This window comes from Aquarana catesbeiana, linkage group LG02 (genome assembly GCF_042186555.1).
Source record: "Aquarana catesbeiana isolate 2022-GZ linkage group LG02, ASM4218655v1, whole genome shotgun sequence".
NCBI classification, from domain to species: Eukaryota; Metazoa; Chordata; class Amphibia; order Anura; family Ranidae; genus Aquarana; species Aquarana catesbeiana.
In genome coordinates this window covers 758,770,985-758,791,609 of record NC_133325.1, presented here as the reverse complement: position 1 = coordinate 758,791,609, position 20,625 = coordinate 758,770,985, and the positions used below count along the sequence as shown (strand labels likewise).

The 20,625-nt window shown below is 41.7% G+C and overlaps 1 protein-coding gene across 3 annotated transcripts in view; it reads left to right on the top strand.

Moving 5' to 3' along the window:
• Positions 1-20,625, top strand: part of HLCS (holocarboxylase synthetase) — a 268,532-nt gene that overhangs the window by 59,958 nt on the left and 187,949 nt on the right. The gene's annotated exons all lie outside the window — the stretch shown is intronic.

Sequence of the window (20,625 nt, the reverse complement as noted above, 5' to 3'; positions counted from 1 at the left end):
TTTGAATTCCAAATTTTCGGATTTTCGGAATGCGAAAATTCGGAAATTCAGAAATTCGAAAATTCTAAAGTCTGAAAAAAAAGAAAATCAGTAAAATTTCGAAACAATAACTAACTAATAATAACTAACTATTAAATTATAGGTATTGGAATTTCCTTTCAAATTTGGCTATTTGTGAACGTAAGGAATACTAATTTATCTGAAGTTACGAATTATCCGAAATAACGAATGCCGCATCTAAACAAATGGAATGGAACAAATTAATAACAAATAATAATAATAAAAATGTTTTATTATTATTGTTTATTATTATTAGATCGTTGCATTCCATTTGTTTAGATACAGCATTTTTTATTGCGGATAATTCGTAACTTTGGATAAATTCGTACTCGTTATGTTCACAAACAGCCAAATTTGAAAGGAAATTCCAATATCTGCTATTTATTATTTTTTATTAGTTATTAATTTAGATTTTCGGGTTTTCGAATTTTCAGATTTTCATTCTTTTAAATGTTCAGATTTTCATTCTTTTTTTTGGATTTTCAAATTTCAAAATTTTTGAATTTTCTGACTTCCTAATTTTGAATTTCCGAACTCCGGAAATTCGAAATTTTGGAAATGGGGAAATTTGAAATTTTGGAAATTCGAAATCTCGGAAATTTGGAAATTCGAAATCTCGGAAATTTGGAAATTCGAAATCTCGGAAATTTGGAAATTCGAAATCTCGGAAATTTGGAAATTCGAAATCTCGGAAATTTGGAAATTCGAAATCTCGGAAATTTGGAAATTCGAAATCTCGGAAATTTGGAAATTCGAAATCTCGGAAATTTGGAAATTCGAAATCTCGGAAATTTGGAAATTCGAAATCTCGGAAATTTGGAAATTCGAAATCTCGGAAATTTGGAAATACGAAATCTCGGAAATTTGGAAATTCGAAATCTCGGAAATTTGGAAATTCGAAATCTCGGAAATTTAGAAATTCGAAATCTCGGAAATTTGGAAATTCGAAATCTCGGAAATTTGGAAATTTCGGAAATTAACAAATTGCACGTCTAATATCATGCAACATAAAAAATTGGACCTGAAAGCAGGTGTCTGCTTTCAGGCCTAAAATGATTTTTTAAACAAGTGCAAAAAAAATGCAAAAACAGCTCTGGCAGCGAAAAGTTAAAAGGACCAAACAGGATTTCTGCTTCCTGTCTAGTAATGCCACAGACATTACCAGTAGCATGCTTGCCTTACAATTGCCTATTTCTGCCAGCAGATGGCATAGACATGCACCTAAGAACTGCATGACTATGCTGCAAAAAGGTTGACCTGCATGAGTTACTTTGGGATTCATCGTTGGTTTCCAATGTCATTAATAAACCTCCATTCCTTTACAAATCCAAGTTTTTAAACACAGGTTTGTGAGATCCTATTAAATTCCATGGACAGGCGTACACATCGAATTGTAAAATAGACTACACCTGAATTTGGGATTTCAGATCATTGTCGCATAACGCTGTTGGCCCCGTAAAAAAAACCACGCAGGGCTTTAACTTCCGCAGGGGGACCAATATATCTTCCTGCATTGGCCGGCTAACGAAGACGTGATCTTTTTCATGTACTTAATTGACACAGTCCATAAGTGCTCCCATTGGCCATTCCAGATTGTAAATAGGTGAAAAGTTTGTTGGGTTTCACGGATGCGGGGAGAGAGGGACAGAAAGGCTTTTGTATGGGGTGTCAAAAAAGAGTCGCACCGCTCATTAACACGTTTGGCTATTGTTTGTGCAGATGTCTCCCCACACAACTAACGAGGGGATGGAAGAAGAAAGGGATTGGGGTCTTTTGTGTCCTGTCTGACACTGCGCTGCAGAGGAAATACGCTCACACTTCCAACATCTCTCTGCAGTGTCCTGGGGGGAATTGACTTCTGGAAGCAGCCAAGTTTCCCTTTTTAATTGGACATTTTTTATTTTTTTTTTATGTGGAATTATAAGTTAAAAGAACATGCAAAGGAGTAAAAACAATTCACTTTGGTTCATGTAAGCGGAGCCTGTCAGTAGCTTTACAAGTGTGCATGAACAAATTCTGACATGTCACAGCGACAGTATAACAAAAAAAAAAAAAAACACCTTTTATCATTAAAATCAATTTCCATTCATATTCACTTTGCCTAGTCTGCTGCAAGCAGGAGGAAACGTTTCCTCAGTCTCCTCTCCCCCAGTTATCAGACTGCAACTTTGTAACTTCGTAGTCACAAAGTCAGAGGCTCCAACAGGGGGCTGACTACAGCAACAGGGGGCTGACTACAGCAACAGGGGGCTGACTACAGCAACAGGGGGCTGACTACAGCAACAGGGGGCTGACTACAGCAACAGGGGGCTGACTACAGCAACAGGGGGCTGACTACAGCAACAGGGGGCTGACAACATCTGACTACAGCCAAGAACTGTACAGGCACTAGGACTTACATAATTGTGTCATCTGAGTCCAGGATGTAGATGGTGCCCGTGAATGATGCCTGAACAAAGAAAGCATTGTTTTTCTGGAGGGGTGAAAGCATTGTCAGATGGGAGCACTGTGATCTCTGTGACAATAAATATATATAGAGGTACTTGGGAGGGCTTACAGAGGGGGAAGAAGGTCAGGTTGGCATTGTGGGAATCTTTACTAATAGATAATAGTAATTACTAGTAATAGTAATTCTAATAAATACCATATTTACATGAATACAATATCAGCAATGACATAGTGATCACATGCTGAAAGGTTCATTTGGCAAACAATAGTTTTGAGCTTGTAGAGGCTACTGCAGCCTGTAGATGGCAGTGTCTCTCTGTTTTATACTATAATTGTCTAATACAGTTCTAGTATTAAAGGATATCTAAATGTAAATGTAAAAAAAAAAAAATGTCATATTTACCTCCTCTGTGCAGTTGGTTTTGCACAGAGTGGCCTCCGATCCTCCTCTTCTGGGGTCCCTCACGCTCCTGGCTCCTCCTCTTCTCGAGTGACCCGTAGCAAAAGCGTTCTCCCTCAGGGCACCCGTGCGGGCACGCTCTTGTGTCCTGCTGCTGCGTCTATTGACACAGACAGCAGGACTCCCACCACCAGCTCCCGCATCATTGGATTTGATTGACGGCAGCGGGAGCCAATGGCTGCGCTGCTATCAATCTATCCAATCAGGACACAAGACACTGGCTGGAGCTGGTGTGCTCGTTCCCGGTGCGGGAAAGACTGGGTTCAGGTAAGTAAAACGGGGGCTCTGCTAAACTAAAGAAGGTTTTTCGCCTTCATGCATAGAATGCATGAAGGCGAAAAACCTTGAGGGTTTACAACCCCTTTAAAAAAAAAAAATAATAAAATAATTACACACAAAAATTACACACGCACTTTATGTGTGTGTAATATATATATATATATATATATATATAAGTATATAATGTGTGTTTTTGTTGCAGTACAGCCGTGGCCAAACATTTTGAGAATGACACAAATATTCATTTTCACAAAGTCTGCTGCCTCATTTCTTATGATGGCAATTTGCATATACTCCAGAATGTTATGAAGAGTGATCAGATGAATTGCAATAATTTGCAAAGTCCCTCTTTGCCATGAAAATTAACTTAATCCCATAAAAAAAAAACAAAAAAAAAAAAACATCTCCACTAAATTTGTGAAGAAGGCTTCAGGACCCACCAAGAAAGTCCAGCAAGCGCCAGGACTGTCTCCTACAGTTGATTCAGCTGCGGGATCGGGGCACCACCAGTGCAGAGCTTCCTCAGGAATGGCAGCAGGCAGGTGTGAGTACATCGGCATGCACCGTGAGGAGAAGACTTTTGGAGGATGACCTGGTGTCAAGAAGGGCAACAAAGTCAGTTCTCTCCAGGAAAAACATCAGGGACAGACTGATATTCTGCAAAAGGTACAGGGATTGGACAGCTGAGGACTGGGGTAAAGTAATTTTCTCTGATGAATCCCCTTTCCGATTGTTTGGGGCCTTCGGAAAAAACCTTGTCCTGAGAAGAAAAGGTGAGCGCTACCTTCAGACCTGGGTCATGCCAACAGTAAAGCATCCAGAGACCATTCATGTGTTTGGTTGCTTCTCGGCCAAGGGAGTGGGCTTACTCACAATTTTTGCTGTACTTTACTTGTACTTTTTATTGGTTTAGGTTACTGCTTTTAAGTAGCGCGAGAGGCCTTTTTGAACACTTACTCACAATTTTGCTTAAGAACACAGCCATGATTAAAGAATGGTATAAAAACATCCTCCAAGAGCAACTTCTCCCAACCATCCAAGAACAGTTTGGTGATGAACAATGCCTTTTCCAGCATGATGGAGCACCTTGCAATAAGGCAAAAGTGATAACTAAGTGGCTTGGGGAACAAAATATCCAAATTTTGGGTCCATGGCCAGGAAACTCCCCAGACCTTAATCCCATTGAGAACTTGTGGTAAATCCTCAAGAGGTGGGTGAACAAGAAAACCCCCCACAAATTTTGACAAATTCCAAGCATTAATTATGTAAGAATGGACTGCCATCAGTCAGGATGTGGCCCAGAAGTTGATTGACAGCATTCCAGGGTGAATTGCGGAGGTCTTGAAAAAGAAGGGTCAACGCTGCAAATATTGACTCTTCGCACAAACTTAATGTAATTGTCAATAAAAGCCTTTGACACGTTTGAAATGCTGGGAATTATACTTCAGTATACCATAGTAATATCTGACAAAAAGCTCTAAAAACACTGAAGCAGCAGACTGTGAAAATGAATATTTGTGTCATTCTCAAAACTTTTGGCCTGGGTGTGTATGTTTACTGTGTGCATGTATACAGTCTGTATGTATGTGTGTGTGTGTGTGTGTGTATATGTATATATATATATATATATATAAATATATAAATGTGTGTAATGTTTTTTTCTTAAAAGTGTAATGTTTGTATTGATGGGTATCTAGACTTGAGGGAGGAAGAAAGGAATAAGCACAGTAACAAAGACTTTTTGGGATTACACTGACAATTTATTGGGTAGGAATAATCAAATGCCATTTGCGGCAAAAACATTGTTTTATTCAAGAGAAGCTGGAGAACTCTCTGGATCTCCAAAAACCTAGGTACAGCATATGTATGTGTTTCAGTCATTTATCTACACTATTAAACCGCAGGCTCTGTCCACAAAGTGGACCTGAACTTAAAGGGTAACTCTACTTTTGTCGGAAAAAAAAAAGGAAATAAAGAAAAAATAATATAGTGTATACAATTGCGACACAAGTCATATTGTAATTGAATGTTATTAAAAATTACCTTTCCTTTTCAATCTACAGCTCTGTAATTTTCTGTGAAATGCAATATGACTACCCGGAGGTGTTCTGTACACAGAATGTATACAGAACGCCCCCTAGGAAATGTAATTTCCTGCTTGTGTGATTGGCTCACTGATTTTCCCAGAAGTCTACACTAAGATACAACTCAGATTTCAGGCATCCCCTGCAACAAAAATGTCATTATTTGGTGAGTTACTCCCAATAGGAAATCACGTCTAAAGTGATGCAGTCCCTGCGATTTTTCCTTATTAGAGCTCTGCAGGCGCAGCAGCTGGTTGATAATTATGAAACCACTCCCATTAGACTCACTTGGCACAGGGGCACAGACAAACACACAGGGATTTCTTCAGAGGTAGGAATCTGCTACAAAGTTTGTCAAAATCCTTGTAATTTACATAAATCACCCAGAGGGGAATGTTTTTTTTTTTTTTTTTCTTTCACAACAAGAATGAAGTTACTCTTTAAAGTGGATGTTCACTGCATCTGAGCACCACAAACCGAAAACACTATTTAATCCATTTTTAATATTCAAAACTAACTCCCCCATCCATCCATGTCTCCATGCTTTATTTTGTTGAGAAATCATTTTGAAAAACAACCCCCGTAGCATTTCTGGCTGTGGCCATCTTGAGTAAGGGCAGGTAATTCATGTAGCATTTACTTCCTGGAATCCATCCGCCCTTAGCTTAAGCATGCATGCAGGAGAGTGTGCTTACCTGAGGAAAACCCCCCTCCTCTCCTCCCCTCCCAAAGACTCCTGGGATGTATGACATCACTTGCCTAGGCAACAAACCAGGAAGTAACTAAAGAAATGTAAAAAAAAAAAAAAAAAAAGAAAAGTTTAACCACTTCAGCCCCGGAAGGATTTGCCCCATTAATGACCAGACCATTTTTTGCGATACGGCACTGCGTCACTTTAACTGACAATTGTGCGGTCAAGCGACGCTGTACACAAACAAGATTGACGTCCTTTTTTTCACCACAAATAGAGCTTTCTTTTGGTGATGTTTGATGACCTCTGCGGTTCTATTTTTTGCGCTATAAACCTAAAATAAAACACCAATTTTAAAAAAAATAATTTTGTTTTTTTTTTTACTTTTTGCTATAATACATATCCAAAAAAAACCCAACAAACTGATATATATTCTTCTACATATTTTTGGTTAAAAAAAAAAATAGGCATATATTGATTTGGTTTGCGCAAAAGTTATCACGTCTACAAACTATGGGATAGATTTAGGGACTTTTATTTATTTTTTATTGTTTTTACTGGTAATGGCGGCAATCTGCGATTTTTAGCAGGTCTGCGACATTGCGGAGGAAAAGCTGACCCCAAATGACACTCTTTGGGGACCAGTGACATTATTACATTAATCAGTGCTATAAAAATGCACTGATCAATGTAAAAATGTCACTGGCAGGGAAGGGGTTAACACTAGGGGGCGATCAAGGTTTTAACTGTGTTCCCTGGGTGTGTTCTAACTGTGGGGGGGTGGGCTCACTGGGACATAACAGATCACTGTTCCCGATCACTGGGAACAGAAGATCTCTGAAATGTCATCTGGCAGAACGTGAATCACCTTGTTTACATAGGCAGTTCCCCGTTCTGCCTCTGTTCTAGGCAATCCCGCGCCCGCCATCTCCTGTGCAAAGACCGACGTACACCTACGGCGGTTTGTGCAGGAGAGCCGACCTGACGCAGTATAATGATGGTGACTGGTCAGCAAGTGGTTAAAACAAGTATATATGATCTACTTTCCAATCTATTTACTAATGCTAGCAGCAAAAGAATAAAAAATAGTCCATGTTGATTGGGAGAGTGAAGTTCCACTTTAATAAAATAAAGATTTGCTATGTTAGAGGGAGCATGTACAAGTATTAATTGTTTTCTAAGCTGTACCCCTAAAAAAATCTACTATATATCTTTAATTTCTCCTGAAAAGTAGTAGTGCGTTCGGTACCTTGACATTCGTATACCTTGAGCCTCATTGCTGCATATCTGCAGTGTGAGATCACCTAATGCACTGCTGCCTCTGATTGTTGATCCCATGGGATTTGGAGTGAGATTTGGTAATGTTCATTTCTTTGCTGCTCACTAATCTCCATGTTGGAGAGGAAGCTGTACCTGAGGACATGCAGTACAAGGATCTCCCTGCTTCAGCTTTATTCATTTGGTGTATCTGTGCTTCCTTCACCTGATGCTTTCTGATCCCTACCCCACCAGTCATGAAGGCAGCTTTTACAGGAAGCAAAGCCCTGCCACTACCAAGTTGGCCTCCTCCACATAGCGAGACGGTGCAGAAAAAGGCAATATTGCTTAACCACTTCCAGCTCAAGGATGTCATATGACCTCCTGGACTTTGAGTGGGGATATCTGAATGATTGGTGCAGCTGAAGGCATCATTCAGATATCATCTTTTACAGCCGGCAATTCTGTGCACCGTAAGAAAAATTATAGCGGGAGTTCAGCCACTTGATCATTCTTACAGGCGGCGGGAGGGGACATCCCCCCCCTTCCCGCCGCCCTACAGTCGGCTGGAATGAAAGAGATTGTTCATTTTTTTTTTTCTTTCCAGCCTGGAGGAGAGTTGTGGGGTCTTATAGACTTTACTTTGTGCACTGGTGTGCAGTCATGTTAGAACAGGAAGGGGACATCTCCAAACTGTTCCCACAAAGTCGGGAGCATGAAATTGTCCAAAATGTCTTGGTATGCTGACGCCTTAAGAGTTACCTTCACTGGAACTAAGGGGCCAAGCCCAACCCCTGAAAAACAACCCCCACACCATAATCCCCCCTCCACCAAATGATTTGGACCAGTGCACAAAGGAAGGTCCATAAAGACATGGCTGAGCGAGTTTGGGGTGGAGGAACTTGACTGGCTCCCTGGTCCTGACCTCAACCTAGATAGAACACCTTTGGGATGAATTAGAGCGTAGACTGTGAACCAGACCTTCTTGACCAACATCCGTGCCTGACCTCACAAGTGCGCTTCTGGAAGAATGGTCAAACATTCCCATAGACACTCTCCTAAACCTTGTGGACAGCCTTCCCAGAAGAGTTGAAGCTGTTATAGCTGCAAAGTGTGGGCCAACTCAATATTGAACCCTACGGACTAAGACTGGGATGCCATTAAAGTTCATGTGCGTGTAAAGGCAGGCGTCTGAATACTTTTGGCAATACAGTGTATATTACATTTTTGGTTTGGGTTTCATACCGCTTAACATTGTAGAAGTGCTGACGCTGGCATTAGACCCAAGGTTTATACAGATGAATGGAGGGTGGTGGAATCTGATGAAGATGCGTATAGTGGATGAGTGAGGGTGGCTTTTCAAGAGGACCTGTTGTTTTGCCTATATCATGTATATCGAGCAACCTTTTCTTCCATCTTTCTTCTGATTTCTTCTTGTCCTTCATCTGTAAAAGAATTCAGTGCATTGTCCATGCCCCATGTGCGGTGTGTTTGGCATGGGATATATGGCTAAATAACTTCACTTTTGCGGATATTGGTGTTGAAAGGCGACAGTAAAGGGCAGCCGGGAAGCACAGAGCAAACACTCTACAGATTCCTTCTCAAACAACACATTTTTAAACTTGTTGGATTTTGGCTTCTTGACTTTCCGGCTGTGTTTGGATAGCTCTTGGAAATCAGACTGTGTGGACAGTGAACGTTGTGTCAAAGGTTTAATCCCCTCCAGTAATAATGTGTGTGTGTTCATGCCTGTCGCTTAACACAGATGTCAAGAGTTTTGACTGCTGACATTGGCGGCTGAGGACAAACAGACTGGGGACAAGGGCAGCAGTTACTCTGAATGGGTTCCTTTTTACTAATAATGATTTATAAGGGGCCATCATCTCTCGTGGCTCTGTACTTAGTCGTGCAAACAGGTGGATGATACAGAAAATAAAATACGAAGGTATCATTATTTTCAAAGTACATAACCTGTACAGTTGTGTAGGAAAACACGTACACCAGTAAAAGGATATCCTAGCATATACACACACTGGCCACTTTGTTAGGTACACCTTGCTAGTACCGGGTTGGACCCCCTTTTGCCTTCATTCTTCGTGGCATAGATTCAACAAGGTGTTGGAAACATTCCTCAGAGATTTTGGACCATATTGACATGCAGTTGCTGCAGTTTGGTCGGCTGCACATCCATGAAGCAAATATCATGTTCCACCACATCCCGAAGGTGCTCTATTGGATTGAGATCTGGTTACTGCGGAGGCCATTTGGAGTACAGTGCCCTCATTGTCCAGTTCAAGAAACCAGTTTGTGATAATTTGAGCTTTGTGATATTCGGGTAGGTCATGGCGTTTAAACGATGCTCAATTGGTACTAAAGGGTCCAAAGTGTGCCAAGAAAATATATCCCCCCACACCATTACACCACCAGCATGAACCGCAAGATGGATCCATGCTTTCATGTTGTTTACACCATTTTCTGACCCTACCATCTGAGTGTTGCAGCTGAAATTAGACCAGGCAAAGTTTTTCTAGTCTTCTATTGTTCAATTTTGGTGAGCCTCTGCGAATTGTAGCCTCAGTTTGCTGTTCTTAGCTGACAGGAGTGGCACCCGGTGTGGTCTTCTGCCGCTGTAGCCCATCTGCTTCAAGGTTCCATGTGCTGTGCGTTCAGAGATGGTATTCCTCATACCTTGGATGTAATGAGTGGTTACTGTTGCCTTTCTATCATCTGGAACCAGTCTGCTCATTCTCTGACCTCTAACATCAACAAGGCATTTTCATCCACACAACTGCCGCTCACTGGATATCTTCTATTTTTCGGACCATTCTCTGTAAACCTGAGAGATGGCTGTGTATGAAAATCCCAGTAGATACAGCAGTTTTTGAAGTACTCAGGCCACCCCATCTGGCACCAACAACCATGCCACATTCAAAGTCACTTAAATCCCCTTTCTTCCCCATTTTGATGCTCGGTCTGAACTTCAGAAAATCGTCTTCTCCATGTTTAGATGCCTAAATGCATGGAGTTGCTGCCATGTGATTGGCTGATTTTGCAATTTGTGTTACCAAGGAATTGAACAGGTATACCTAATAAAGTGGCCTGTGAGTGTATATGCTTCTTCAGAATCTTCACTAACTACCAAATATAAGGGGGCCCTTCATCACTGACCACCAATGTAGGGGGACCCTTTTGCATTGACTATACATGCAGGGGGGCATTCTCCTCTGGTCAACAATGTAAGGTGGCCTTTCTCCACTGACAACCAATGTAGGGGGCCCTTCTCCACTGACAACCAGTGCTATGTGGACCCTTCTACACTGACAACCAATGTAGGGGGCAGGGGGGTGCCTTCTGCACTGGCCATATATACAGGTGGCATTTTTCACTGATTGCCAATAAAAAGGTGGCCATTCTTGTCTGGCCACCAATGTAAGAGGTCCCTTCTCCACTGACCACCAATGTAGGCGATCCTTTCCCATTGGCCACTAATGTAAGGGATTCCTTCTTTACTGATAACTAGTGTTATGTGGACCCTTCTACACTGACAACCAATGTAGCCCTGCACTGACTATACATGCAGGGGGCCCTTCTTCACTGACCACCACTGTAGGAGGACGTCCTCCTCTGACCACCAACATTATGGGGGCCTTCTCCACTGGCTATAAATTTAGAGGGACCCTTCTCCACTGACAAAAATGTAGGGAGCCCTTCTCCATTGATGACCAATGTAAGAGGCCCTTTTCGACTGACCACTGATTTTATGAGGCCTTCTCCTCTGACCACTAATTTAAGGGGCTCTTCACTGACTGCCAATGGAGATGGGGTCCTTCTCCTCTGATGACCAATATAAGGGTGCCCTCCACCACTGATCAGGAATGTAAAGAGAGACTACATTTTTCATTGTATGCATTTCTTTTCTGGACTGCCTGTTGTGCCCATAGTGCAAAAAGTGAAGGGAAATCTCCCTAGTGGGACAAGGATGGCAAAAAAAGATCTTGATGGGATCAGTTCATTCCTCACAAAACAAACTGTGGTTTTAGATATATTTTAAAACCAACTATGCTAGATCTCTGTTGGATGGTTAAGAAGTTAAGAGAATTCAAAGCAAATTACAACAACCTATTCACCATTAGAGTCAGCCATACATTCGGGAAAAAAAAAAACTTCCTTTACCTTTCCTGACTGAGCCAAAACCTTCTTCAAGTGCGTCTCACACACTCCCCCTCACAGACACTGCAGCTCACAGTGGGACATTTTCAGCAATAGAGGCAGTACTGTCAATCCAGAAAGTAGTGGGCAGGACTAGGTGTGGCCAGGTGCTGATTGACGAACTACAGGCCTGCAAATCAGCAATGACAATACTGCCTGCTAGCCATACCTCCTGCAATATCTTCTCCTTCCACTGTACTGCAATCATAGACAGCCTACATCATAGCTCCCAACTGTCCCTGATTTGGAACAAAGTCCCTCTGTCCCTCTTTACTTCTCATTGGCCCCTCATTTTGGTCTGATCTGTGTAGTTGTACAGTGGCACATCGGATTACGAGCATAATCCGTTCCAGGAGAATGCTCGTAATCCAAAGTACAAGCATATCAAAGCGAGTTTTCTCATTGAAGTCAATGGAAATGAAAATGATTTGTTCCGCATTAACTTCAATGGGATGCAATACCGCATGCGGCCAGAGGCAGGGGGCACCAGAGAACCTCGGAAACGGGCGAAAAGGCCCGAGCACACTTCGGCTGACCTCGGCAAACCTCAGAAAGACTCCGTTCACGAGCCTTTTCGAGGTTTGCCGAGGTCATCCGAACTGTGCTCGGGTCTTTCCGTGCATTTCCGAACGCCGACAATCGGTGCTGTTCGGCTCCGGCACCCCCCACCTCAGGCCAAAAGCGGTACTGCAAACCGCTTTTGGCCTAAATCCTGCTCGGTTTGCGAGACATCACTCGCAAACAAAGTTAGGATTTTTAGAAATACAGTGCTCGTATGGCGAAACGCTCGTTAACCCCCTTACTCGCAAACCGAGGTTGCACTGTATATAAAATGCACTTTTTTTATCTTTCAGAAAGTGTTTTCCAGTGCTAAACCTTTTCATCCAATTTCTAAATTGCTGCATTTGTAAAACCAGTATAAAAAAATAGTATTGGCAAAAAAAAAGCACTTGTGGGTTTAACTATTCTTTTTTTTTTTTTTTTTTTTCCCATATATCTCTCCTTTAACCACTTAAGCGCCGGAAGGATTTACCCACTTCATGACCAGGCCTTTTTTTTACGATACGGCACTGCGTCGCTTTAAGTGATAATTACGCGGTCGTCCGATGCTGTACCCAAACAAAATTGATGTCCTTTTTTCCCACAAATAGAGCTTTCTTTTGGTGGTATTTGATCACCTCTGCGGTTTTTATTTTTTGCGCTATGAACAAAAAAAAGCACCAATTTTGAAGAAAAAAAAAATTTTTTACTTTCTGCTATAAAACATTTCCAAAAAATAAAAATGTAAAAAAAACAAATTTATTCATCAGTTTATGCCAATATGTATTCTGCTACATATTTTTGGTTAAAAAAATTGCAATAAGCTTATATTGATTGGTTTGGGCAAAAGTTATCACGTCTACAAAATAGGGGATAGATTTATGGCATTTTTATTATTTTATTTTTTTACTAGTAATGGCAGCGATCAATCATTTTTAGCGGGATTGTGACAGACAGATCAGACACCTAACTGACATTTTTGACACTTTTTTGGGGACCAGTGACATTATTACAGTAATCGGTGCTAAAAATATGCACTGTTGTACTAATGACACCGGCAGGGAAGGGGTTAACAGGGGCAATCGAGGGGTTAAATGTGTTCCCTTTTTGTGTTTTTTAATAGTATGGGGGACTGTGTCACTGGAGAAACACACAAAAGACAGGATCTGTGTGATCTCCCATGTCAGAACGGAGCTCTGCCTTGTTTACACAGGCAGATCCCCGTTCTGTCACTGCGGGGAACGATCGCGGGTGGCCGGCCCACATCGAGTCTGCCGGACCCGCTGATTGGCTCCCCCACTGGCCAATAGGAGCGCGCGGGCGCCTACCCACAATAGTGAGTTCCCAAGCCGATGTAAAGCTACGGCAATTCGCGGGATCGCGCCAACTTGCCACAGCATGACGGCGGCTGGTCGGCAAGCGGTTCAGGGGGCGTGGCAGGGGTGTGTGTCCTATGCTTATATACTTTTGCTAATTGGTGTCCCCCTTCCCATCTCAAAAAGTTGTGAGGTATGTTATGAGGGTGGCAACTCAGCTCTGAATTTAGGAGCAGTGCAGCATTGTTACCACATCATCACAGGAAGTGTTGCAGTTTTTTTTTTTATTGGAGGTCATAGTTCTACTTTAAGAATAACCAAAACTATATATTGAGGTCCTACCTAAGCAATTGATGCATCGAATTAGACAGGTTCCCACATTACAGAAAGGTTAGATCCAAAGCACATTGAGATTGTAATATGTATGGTCCACTGGCATTTTCTTCCTGCTAAACTGAGAATGAAAGCCAATTTCCTGATTTGTAGAGATGAACAACCTCTTCAATTCTGCTTTCCTGCAGTTTCTGTGTGGAAGGCTCGGTGGTAATCAGAATATGTGCTCTGACTGAGCTCATTCACTGCAGCAGCTTCTGGGTAAATATACAGATTGGCCCTCCTAGACCCAAATGTGTTTTCTTATGAGGCTGGCATTGTGGAAATTGTACAGGTCTGTTTGCTCCCAGATAGAGCGTAGCTCTTGACCTCTCCGCTTTCCTACAATAAACACGCTGGAGGTGACGGGAGCTGTTCTGCAGATTGCTTCCAGATCAGATTATCCCACAGGCCATGCCATTGGATAAAGGGGCCAGAAACGTTTCACGTCTTCCTGCATTAATTTTTATATGTGTATGTGTGTGTGTGTGTATATATATATATATATATATATATATATATATATACATATACAGTATCTCACAAAAGTGAGTACACCCCTCACATTTTTGTAAATATTTTACTCTATCTTTTCATGTGACAACACTGAAGAAATGACACTTTGCTACAATGTAAAGTAGTGAGTGTACAGCTTGTATAACAGTGTAAGTTTGCTGTCCCCTCAAAATAACTCAACACACAGCCACTAATGTCTAAACTGCTGGCAACAAAAGTGAGTACACCCCAAAGTGAAAATGTCCAAATTGGGCCCATTTAGCCATTTTCCCTCCCCGCTGTCATGTGACTCGTTAGTGTTACAAAGTCTCAGGTGTGAATGGCGAGCAGGTGTGCCAAATTTGATGTTATCACTCTCAAAACTGGTCAATGGAAGTTCATCATGGCACCTCATGGCAGAACTCTCTGATGATCTGAAAAAAAATAATTGTTTCTCTACATAAAGATGGCCTAGGCTATAAGAAGATTGCCAAGACCCTGAAACTGAACTGCAGCACGGTGGCCAAGACCATACAGCGGTTTAACAGGACAGGTTCACTCAGAACAGGCCTCGTCATGGTCGACCAAAGAAGTTGAGTGCACGTGCTCAGCATCATATCCAAAGGTTGTCTTTGGGAAATAGACATATGAGTGCTGCCAGCATTGCTGCAGAGGTTGAAGGGGTGGTTGGTCAGCCTGTCAGTGCTCAGACCATACGCCACACACTGTATCAAATTGGTCTGCATGGCTGTCATCCCAGAAGGAAGCCTTTTCTAAAGATGATGCACAAGAAAGGCCGCAAACAGTTTGCTGAAGACAAGCAGACTAAAGACATTACTGGAACCATGTCCTGTGGTCTGATGAGACCAAGATAAACTTATTTGGTTCAGATGGTGTCAAGTGTGTGTGGCGGCAACCAGGTGAGGAGTACAAAGACAAGTGTGTCTTGCCTACAGCCAAGCATGGTGGTGGAAGTGTCATGGTCTGGGGCTGCATGAGTGCTGCCGGCACTGGGGAGCTACAGTTCATTGAGGTAACCATGAATGCCAACATGTACTGTGACATACTGAAGCAGAGCATGATCCCCTCCCTTCAGAGACTGGGCCGCAGGGCAGTATTCCAACATGATATCGACCCCAAACACACCTCCAAGACGACCACTGCCTTGCTAAAGAAGCTGAGGGTAAAGGTGATGGACTGGCCAAGCATGTCTCCAGACCTAAACCCTATCGAGCATCTGTGGGGCATCCTCAAACGGAAGGTGGAGGAGCGCAAGGTCTCTAACATCCACCAGCTTCATGATGTCCTCATGGATTAGTGGAAGAGGACTCCAGTGGCAACCTGTGAAGCTCTGGTGAACTCCATGCCCAAGAGGGTTAAGGCAGTGCTGGAAAATAATGGTGACCACACAAAATATTGACACTTTGGGCCCGATTTGGACATTTTCACTTAGGGGTGTACTCACTTTTGTTGCCAGCAGTATAGACAATATTGGCTGTGTGTTGAGTTACTTTGAGGCCACAGCAAATTTACACTGTTATACAAGCTGTACACTCACTACTTTACATTGTAGCAAAGTGTCATTTCTTCAGTGTTGTCACATGAAAAGATATAATAAAATATTTACAAAAATTTGAGGGGTGTACTCACTTTTGTGAGATACTGTGTGTGTGTGTATATATTTATATGTGTATGTATGTACCGTATGTGTGTGTTGTATATATGTATTTTTTTTTCTTAATTAAAATGACCTTGTACTTTTATTATTTTTGTTATATTGGATTGTGTACCTGAAATAATCTGCTACTGGGTATCAGAGTAAAAGCCTGAGTGCGAGATCTGTGCTCCCCCTGTCCCCAGAGGTCTCCCACAGCAGTATGTTATGCTTTTTTTTGGTGTACCTTTTTCAGATGTCTTTTGTCCAGTTACATGGTGCACAAAGTCCTCTTCCTCTCGGTCTTCTACTGGTCGTGGGCAGAGAGTGAAACTGGTGCAATGACAGTACAGGGAGCCATTGTGACTCCCCCTTATGCCCTGTACACACGACCGGTTTTGCTGTCGGAATAAACTCCATAGGTTTCTCCTATGGAATTCCGCTCAAGCGGTCTTGCCTACACAAGGTCACACCAAAGTCCGACCATCCAGAATGCGGTGACATACAACACGTACAACAGGGCCAGAAAAAGGAAGTGCAATAGCCAATAGCTTCCATCTCGTACTTGCTTCAGAGCATGCGTTGTTTTTGGTCCGTCGGAACAGCATACAGACGAGCGGGTTTCCTGATAGGAATTGGTTCCGTCGGAAATATTTAGAACATGTTCTATTTCTAGGTCCGTCAGAATTTTGGAAAAATAAAAAAGTCCGATGAGGCACACACACAATCAGAATAGACGATGAAAAGCTTCCGTTTGACTTTTTCTGTCGAACATTCCGCTCGTGTGTACGCGGCATTAGATCCCTTGCACACTGAGGCAGTTTTCGGGCATTTTAGCGCTAGAAACAGCGCCTGTAAAGCGCCTGAAAACTGCCTTCCATTCACTTCAATGTGTGCTTTCACACTCGGGCGGTGCGCTTGTGGGACGTTAGGAAAAGTCCTGCAAGCGGCATCTTTGGGGTGGCTTGAGAGCGCTATAAATAGAGCTCACAAAATGTCCCTGGCCATTGAAATGAATTAAAAGTGCCGCAAAATGTTTTTTTTGGGGTTTTTTTTTTTAAAAAACCGGACCTCTGGCACCCCGAAAAGCGCAGCAAAAACGCAGCTAAAGCACCACAAAGATGACCGACGCTTTAGCGCCACTTCAGTGTGGAAGTAGCTTTAGGGGGTGGACACAGGATTCAGGGTTGAGTGATGCTGGGTATCTTTCAACCCAGAAGACTGAGGACATCATATGGTGCATAAGAGGTACTGCAGGGGACAACAGTTAGAAGGTGAGTGTTGCAGTCAGAGCTGTGTTTAACGTTAAAAAGATAATCCAGTTTTGGGCTATACAATATCCTCAAGGCTATTAAGCCCTGTACATGCGATCAGAATATCGTACAAGAAATACCGTTTTCGGAGCGATCGTATGATAATCTGATCGTTAGTACACAGCTGTTGTCCAAAATTTTCCGAAGAGACACATACAAAATTTTTTCTCGTACAATACCAGATCGTACGATTTTCGTTTTAATCAGTACAGTTTTTGGCTGAAAATACAATACAAATACATGACATCACATCTGAATTTTTATTCTGTCGTACGAAAATTTTTGTACTTTAGTAACCTATTCGTTTTCGATATGTAGACTAGTATCCAAAGAAAAAACAAACAAAAAAAAAAACAGACGATCATTTGTCCGATAATCTCATTGTGTGTACTTGTTATATCGGATTTATATAGCACCAACAGTCTGCACAGCACTTTACAAAATGTAGGGAGACCGTACAATCACAATACAATGTTATACAAGAGAGATCAGAGGGCTTTGCTCGTGAGAGCTTACAAATTAGGGCTATAAACAAAACGTATGTAGAAAAATAACATTAATTATCTTGTTACATGATCTATCGTATTGCATAAAATGTATCCTATTACATGGAATAAATATTTACTTGTAAACCAAAATTTTATGTGTATAGTGAAAAAAAAAATCCCTATTTATCAGGGCTATAAACAAAAGTCCTTTAGAAAAAATAAATATGAATTATCTTGCTTACACGAGCTATCATATTACATACAAATTAATTATATTACATGTTTTAAATATGGATTGTAAAACAAAGATTTTATATGCATAGTAAAAAATATATAGACCGTTTAAAAAAACGTAAAATAAAATTGACTATAAAAGTTTCCCTTTGGCACTTAGAAAAATAAAATCCTGAAGTCGCTGCATTGGCAGTAATTTGCTTCACAGAAAATCTAGAAGGATCAAACGTTCTATTAACAAAATGCAGACTTTTTTTTTTTTTTGTTATATATACTTTATATTTTACACACAAACTTCTGTTAATTAAACTCAAACACATGAACTGTCAGTGTCTGAGTATTAATTATATCTGCAGCATGTATGGTGATTTTATGAGGAAACCGCTGAGAAATATTATTTTAACACCGTTTTATGTTCCAAGTTCCAACCACGTGTTAAGCATTCTGTATTTTTTGAAACAGCAATATGTTAAAATATAAAAATTCCCAAGCTGTGTTTTGAGAAGTGTGATAGGAAAATAACATAAGTGCGCTTGGCACTGGCAACGCCGTTCACCCCATACAGGTTGGCATTAGGCAATAGTATGAAGTACTGTATAGGGTATGTTTAGGTATGTGTGTATAATAGATGGAATAACTGTTAAAAATAACAACTGAGCTATTAAATAGTAATAATGTGTTCTGGTAAGTATTAGTGTGCTCTCAAAAATTAATTTGCAACTTAGAAAAGAAAAAAGAGCACCTCACGTTTGGGGGGGGGGGGGGGGGGCTGTTGGCATAGTTTTTGCTTTGAATGTTGTCGCAAGTGGTGGGGGCCTGGGACCCCTTAGCTAAAGACGGGCAGGTGGTGTTTGTTGGACTGGTCATTATTCATCTCTGTAACCAGCTATTACCTTTCAGCACCAGGAGACGGGAACTAGTAGTTTTTGCTTATTGGGGAGGGGGGGATCTAACTTAAAAGTCCCCCCAGACACTACATTTCCCTATAATCCTAACACTAACCTTCACCTTAATCTTCACTATAAACCACATACTAACCCTCTCTTTAACACTAAAATGTACCCTCATTGTAACCCTAACACTACCCCCCCCATAACCTTAATACTGACCACCTTTGTAATCATTACCCAACACTAACCTTACCAATGAATCTTAACACTAAACCTATCTATAACTCTAATACTCTGTGACCCTTACACTAACCCTACTGTAAACCTTACACTAACCTTCCCCGTATACCTTACTCTACTTTAACCCTCCTTGTAACCCTAAAAGAAACCCTTAATGTACCCTAACCCCTTTAACCCAATCCCAACCCTAATTCTAAGCCTCCTTGTAACCCTTACACTATTTCTGCCCGTAACCCTTACACTAACACCCTGTAACCTTTAAACTAACCCTCCTTGTAACCCTATAACAAACCCTCCATGTACCCCAAATATTACCTGTTTAACCTAAACCTAGCCCTTATGTTAATCCACCGTGACCCTCACACTATCCCTTCTTGTAATCCTTACACTAACCTTCCTGTCACCCTTACACTAACCCTACTCGCAACCCTAAAACAAACCCTCCAGTACCCCAAACACGAACTCCCTTGACCCAAACCCAACCCTTATGCTAAGCCTCCTTGTAACCCTAACACTATCCCTCCCTGCAACTCTTACACTAACACTCTGTAACCTTTACAATAACTTTCCTTGTAACCCTATAACAAACCCTCCATGTACCCCAAACATTACCCCTTTAACCTAAACCCAACCCTTATGCTAATTCACTGTGACCCTCACACTATCCCTTCTTGTAATCCTTACACTAACCCTACTTGTAACCCTAAAACAAACCCTCCATGTACCCCCAACCCCATCCCCCTTAACCTTAACCCAACCCTTGCGCTAATCCACCCTGTGACCCTCACACTACCCCTTCCTGTAACCCTTACACTAACCCTACTTGTAACCCTAAAACAAACCCTCCAGTACCCCAAACAATAACTCCTTTAAACCAAACTCAACCCTCATACTAATCCTTCCTGTGACCCTAACACTAACTCTCCCTGTGAACCTCTCTGTACAATAATCACAAAGAACCTATGCTTCTACAATTACAAGAAACGATTCAGCATGCAGCTGGATCACCCCCCTGGATAATGTATAATAAACCAATAAATATTCCAGCGCTACAAACCCTAACATGTACTATGTGCTAAGCCAGTGTAAAAGGAGATACTTTATCCTAACCCTTTTTAGGTGGCCGTGTCTTCAAACTCTGCTGCCTTGTTGATCCCCAGCGCCTGTAGATGTTCTACACTTCTAGGAATGTCAGATACCAGCACCCCATGCTGTGGTTCCTCCCACCACCTTGTACTTCCTGTTGTGACCGAAATAGATGGTCTCTCCTTCTATCAGCGATTTGCTTACACTGCAGCACCCCAGTGATTTATTTTTTTATGTGTTTTTCATACCTCCTGTGTTTTTGGTTTTGTGATGGGGGAACCCCCCCCCCCCCCCTTTAAAATCACATTTTGTTGCTTTGCAGCCTGAAATGAAGACTGATACAGTTTTTGTTCTATCCAGCTGTATTTACGCAGTGCAACTTAAAACATCCAAGTGAAAGATGTAACACCAACATGTCAGAAAAAAATTCAAAAATAGAATCACTGAGTTGGAAAAAGGATCACCCCCTTGTGTCAGTATTTTGTTGAACCACCTTTTTCTTTAATTAC